Raw genomic sequence first — 6450 nt, 5'->3', positions numbered from 1 at the left:
AATTTTGGGAAATTTATGGTAAATTACCATAAATTACCTGTAATATTACCATAAATTACCAAAACATTTAATAAATCTCGGGAAATTAAAAATATGTTGAAAACTAAATTTTGTGTAGTTTATGGTAAGTTAAAATATTTACCTATAAAATTACTATAAATGTCCGAGAATTTTTAGACATTTTCAAAAATTTATGCATTTTTAATTGAATTTCGGGCAATTTATGACAATTTACCATAAAATACATGTAATATTATCATGAAATATGAAAAGTTTAATAAATTTCCGAAAATTTATATAAATGTTTCAAATTCAATTTTGGGTAATTTATGGTAAGTAAACATGGCGAACATGACCAAAAATTTCAAAAAATGTTCAGGAAGTTATAGGCATTTTTAAATTGAATTTGGGGAAATTTATGTTAAGTTACCATTTGTTACCAGTAATATTTCCATAAATTACAAAAAAATTTAATAAAATTCCGGAAATTTACAAAAATGTTTCAAATTGAATTGTTGGTATTTTCTGGTGTGTTACCATATTTTTCTGTAAAATTAATATAAATGACCGAAAAATTAAAGAAATATCTAGATATTTTTAAATTGAAATATGTGCAATTTATGGAAAATTATCATAAATAACATAAATTATCTTAAATAACATAAAATACATTTTTAAATTGAATGCTGGGCAATTAGTGGCAAGTTACCATAAATTAATTGTATTATTACCATAATTATCAAAACATTTAATAAATTTACGAAAATTTGGGAAAAGTTTAAAATAGAACTTTGGGAAATTTATGGTGAGTTACTATATTTGCCTGTAAAATGACCATAAATGATCAAAAAATGCCATAAATTTCCGGAAATGTATGGATATAAAAACATTGAATTTTTAGAAATTTATGTTAAGTTATCATAAATTACCATAAATTACCAAAAAAGTGTATTGAATTTAAGAAATATTATAAAAATGTTAAAAATTTAATATGGAAAATTTGTGGGCTGAAATCATGACTGTATTTCGGGAAATGTGTGAAATCATCCTTTTGTTATAAAAAATATAAAATCCGCCATGGGGGAGAGAAATGCTCTCGACTTGTGTACACAGTAAACCCAAGGATTAAATTTTATCTTTAAATTAAATAAAAACGCTGCAGCACTATGCATTCTTTAAGTGTACGCAGTAGTACTTGCCGAAAAAGTCCCTCTTCTCTCCCTAGGTGCATAATATACTATTTTATCCTTATATCCATCGGTCTTTCTGAAAAGATTTTTGAATCGAATTTAAAGTGTGGGGAATTTTGGTCTAAACTCTATTGTAAAAAATTTCTTTATTGATGACTGGGTTCCTACTGGACATTCTGTGATCTCTTTTGGGGTCAATTTCTGAACCGCGCCGCTGCCTATATTTATTTTCACGCGCTTTGACACAGAACCAACTTGCTTATATATACCACGAAAGCGCGTGAAATGCTTTCCTCTTTCAATTATTGCACATACGTCACCATTGGGCGATGATAATACAATTTGTTCTTGGTTTGGAAGGGGCATGACAGCATTATCTCTGGTTCGCACTAAAATTGGTTCATCGGGTGGAAAAGTGTATCCTTGTAGTTGAAATATCCGGGTCGGATTCTGTTTAAGAATAAACGAAACAAATTTGTGTTCTTCAAGTGTAAATCCAAGAATAAAAGAAGAACGATTTCTGACAGGAGGAGACCTGGTCCTGACATGAAGAGCAGACTCGGCATTACGAGCAGTCCTGGCAGGAGAAAGAGACCTTCCAGGAGACTTGCTGTCGAGAGAAGAAGCTGAAGGTCTGCTACGAGGGACATTAGGAATAGGGTCGCCATTAGGCAGGCAGTCGAACTGTGAACTCAATTCTGCAAACAAGAAAAAAATAAATTTTTCCTAAAGTAGACAATCGTATGTTGGCATATCACGAGTTGTGAATGGGGTTTTAATTGTCTAGGTATTTTTTAGCATATTTGTTAACGGTATAAAAAGTTGTTAAATTTACAAGGAACCAAATATCCTAAGAGATGGTAACAGTAGATCAGCGGAGATCTCTTTTACCGACCGTAAAAATTAAAATAAATAATATTAAACTAAATTAACTCCTCAAATAATAGAAATTCTTAACTTCTTTGCAGAATAGTTGGAGCTCCTAAAGATTATATTTATAGTTATAAATTTTATTTTTTGGTATAAAATTTAACAATTTTTTTGAAAAGGCATCCTTTTTGGTTGCAACTGTGTTTCGTCTTTAAAAAACTCGTCTTTCTGATTTAAAAATTCGACGGCTTCAGTAGAATTTTCATTTTTCTTCGACCAAAAGGCAATAGTATGGTTTAAAATTTAAAAATGTTGTTAAAAACTCATATTTTTTGTTAAAAATTCGACTATTTAGCAGAAACCTAACTTGTTGTTTTGGTTTTAGAAGAAATTTCACCTTTCTCGAAATATAATGGAATTGTTCGATTAAATATTCAACCGCTTCTTTGAAAGTTTGCTTTTTTGATTTTAAAATTCAGTAGCTTCAACAGAACTTACATCTTTCTTCGATAAAAATACAACTATTATGTTAAAAAGTCAACGATTTTGTTGGAATGTCATACTTTTTGGTTAAAAAATCTGATGTTTTGTTAAAAATGTAACTATTTCATAGGAAATCTGCTTTTTGTTTAAAGTTAATATTTTGGCATTGAAAAGAGACCCTAAATCCACCCTGGAGGAAAATTCAAATACTTTTTAGAAATGTTTTGTTAATTAAAAGTTAATATGTTTTACGAGAAATTTGATCATTCTTGGATAAAAATGGAATTGTTTGTTTCAAAATTAAGCTGTTTTGTTAAAGATCATACTTTTGGGTTTAAAGTTATATTTTGGTGTTAAAAATGAACTGAAATCTTTTCTGGATGAAAGTTCTTCCTTCAACAACGAATTTTTTTTTAATTAAAAATTTATCAGTTGTTGTAAAAATTTAATCTGTCCTGTTAAGACTGCAAATATTTCGTAAAGAATTCAACCATTTCGTAGAACAAGCATCCCACTTGGTTGCAAAAGTTCGTCTTTTTGTCTTCAAAATAAAATTTTTTTCGTGGAAACTTAATTTTTGTTCGACAATTCATATTTTAATGTTAAAAGTCAACTAGAGTCTTTTTTAAATGAAAATAGACCTATCAGATATCTATCAAAATATTTAAATTTTTTGTTAATTTTTCTTTAAGAATTAATTTAAAAAAAGAATGTTTTAAAAATCCCATTTTTATCCTGAAACCTTTCAAAATCCTTCAGAATCTTCAACATTTTATTTCAAAACCATTAAAATCTACATTTTCTTGGGGAAAGTTGTTATCCCTTTTCAAATTATAAACTAGGTTACAAATTTTCCACAACTTCCTACTAATATTTTCTAAACTAATTTAAGCTCTCCTTAAAATTTTCTAAAATCCTACAAAATAAAAAAAAAATGCCCTCAAATATTTTAGATCAAGAATCTTAAAAAATTGCTTAATTGTCTTGAAAACTTTCAAAATACTTTTAAATTGTTTGTTTGAAATCTAGAACAAATCTAGAATTCTGCAAAACTGTAAAAATTGTAATCTCTGATTAGTACATTTAAAAATTAAAAAAAACTTGCCTTAATCTTCTAGACACTTTTTCGTCAGTTTATAAAATCATTTATTTTCTCAAATTTGAAAATGCTTGAAAGCCTTTATATTCTTCGTTCGAATTCTTCAAAAATCTAAATTTTATTAAATATTGTTTGAAATTTTAAGTATTTTCTTAAAATACAAAAATTAAAATAAAAAAATGAAAAAATAACTTTAAATTTGATTTTTAATTTTTGAAAATTCTTTCAAGTTTTAAATTATTATTTTATTAACCTATTTGAAATTCACGAAAATATCTTCCAAACTTACTGGAATATATTTTTTCAAATCTTGTATTCTAGGAAATAAAATATGTTGCTTTAAAAACTTTTACACTTTATCTGCAAAATTTTCAAAATCAGTTAAAATGTTTTGTAATCTTTCTCTATTTTCTCTTCGAATCAATTTTTCAAAATCAAAATCTTTTCAAATTTTGCCAGGAATCTTTAAAAAAATACGCTCTTAAAACCTTTAAAAATTGTTTCAAAATAACTTTTGTTTAATGTTCATAAATCTTAACATTCTTTTTATATTCAGAAAGTAAAAGAAAGTCATATAATATAGTTATGAAATTTTAGTTTGTATTTTAAAAATGTGAATTACAAATATGAAAGTATATAAAAGCACAGTTTTTTATGAAGAAATAAATTCAAGTGAGATAAGTGTTTTTAATAGGCTTATAATAATGAAAATATTAATATGAAATATATTAAAAACACTAAGGATCAATTTTTCATGCTTAATTTGGCAATACAAATTTTCTTTGTAAAAAATTCTGGTGAAAAATGAGAATCTCTTGACGATCAAATGTTTTCTTAAGAATCGCGATCGAATAAAACGAGACGATATTAGAGTATCGCAATGGCAAACTGAGATTAAGTAAATTATCGATCGATTATCGTCTCGCTAAAATGTATCACTAAATTGATCACATTTCGAATTTTATGATTATATTCACCAATAGAATTGAGAATAAATTCCAAGAATACGGTCCAGATAATCTTCATTTTTTCGAATTATGGGCGAAAGGGATTAATTTATTAATCAAGAATTTTATTAAGAACATACTAGTGAATATTGTTCCACTTCATTAACTTATATAATCTATGCCATAGTTGTTATCTTTTTCAATAAAAGTATCAAATTTGCCGCTGGAGATATTTACATTTGATAAGAGTCAAATTCAAGAATAGAGAATTGGTTACGAATTTAATTAAAACTGCTGTCACCATTTATGTATTATTTAACACTTTAAAGAAAAGAATATTTACGTGGATAATACGAATCTTAATACAGTAAAACCCTTTAATAGCCCTCCCTTCTATTGCCCTCCTGTGAAGAATTGCGTATATAACTAAATTACATTAATTATATAGATATAAAAAGTATATAAAATATTGGATTATTTCGAAACAGATTTATTCTAATTTGTATGAGTAAAGTTTATTAACAGTGAAAAAATGGCTTTTTATACACCTACTTGATAACAAAAAAATTTTATTTTAATATTAAAATGTATTGTTCTTTAAATATGTGGATTATATTTTCAATTCAATTGCTTATAATGCTATAACTTGAAAAGCATAGATTTAAAAAAATGTATAGTGTAAAAAGTCTTGTATTGTTTCAAGCTTGATAAAAAACGTTCAAATGATTTTTGCAAATAATTTAATTTGAAAAGAAAAATAAACTCATGAATGCGCAATTTATTAAATAAATATCATACACATGAAGAAGCATTTCAATTTTCTTAATATGAATATTTCTTTAACAATTGTTTAAATTAAATATTTCCTTAACAATTTCTTAAATTGAATATTTATTGTACATCTAGTTCCTATTTTGTATGTGTTTTGGTAATGCTTATCGGTTATTTAAGGTCATGAAAGAAGAAAATTCTACCACGTGTTTTCCAGACAAATTTTATTGTAGTTTATGAAGCCCGAAAACAATCTCCAACCAAATTCGCCCAATTATATGGCTAGAACCTATTCCAATTTCCTAACAGAAGTTTGTAGGAGCTAGACAAACACGATATTTTAAAAATATCATTTTAGTATGAACACAAGAGAAAATTATTGACAGCACGATATTGTTTAAAACTTGCAAGCAAAAATACTGTAATGCAATTTTTTCGAAAGAAAGAATTTTTGACAGCAAATTATTTTTTTTCTTCAAAGTTGCTGTCAAAATTACTTGGAATCGAAAAAATGGAAAGCAGGTAATTTTGACAGCAAATGCAGCGAGGTGCATTAATTATAAAAATGATTGAATACTCAATTTTTTGTATTGTCATTTATGTTTACAATATTTTCGTAATCAGTAAGCTTTGTCAAAACTTTCTTCACGAGTTGTTTGCGCAGTCAACGAGATCTGCTTTACGGTTACAACGGTGATGGCGCTGACGTTTGAGCATTCCTAGGGTCCCTGTAGTGAGGTAGTGAGGGACGCACCAAAGGCTATGCGGAGGGGGGAGTTGGAACGGAAGTTGGAGCCAGCGGTAGAAGGCGCAATGGATTTAAACGGCAAGAAACACGACAAACATTAAGCATATCGAAGGTACCGAAGCGTGAAGTTATAGCAAATTTCAATAACTGTATAGTATCTGCTGTTAAAACGAAAGTATCGTTCTTTTCTCGCTCGACCAATCCGCACTCACCTGCCTGTTTGGCGCATCCCTCACTACAGGCAAAGATATTATAAACCTAGATGCGGTACGGGGCGTCGGAGTGGGGAATTATATATATAGGACATCACATTTTCTGCCCTATCGAGGTGCTGCCCTCATC

This window comes from Belonocnema kinseyi, chromosome 5 (genome assembly GCF_010883055.1).
Source record: "Belonocnema kinseyi isolate 2016_QV_RU_SX_M_011 chromosome 5, B_treatae_v1, whole genome shotgun sequence".
Classification (NCBI taxonomy): domain Eukaryota; kingdom Metazoa; phylum Arthropoda; class Insecta; order Hymenoptera; family Cynipidae; genus Belonocnema; species Belonocnema kinseyi.
The sequence above is the reverse complement of the archived record's forward strand: the minus strand, read 5'-3'. Positions refer to the sequence as shown.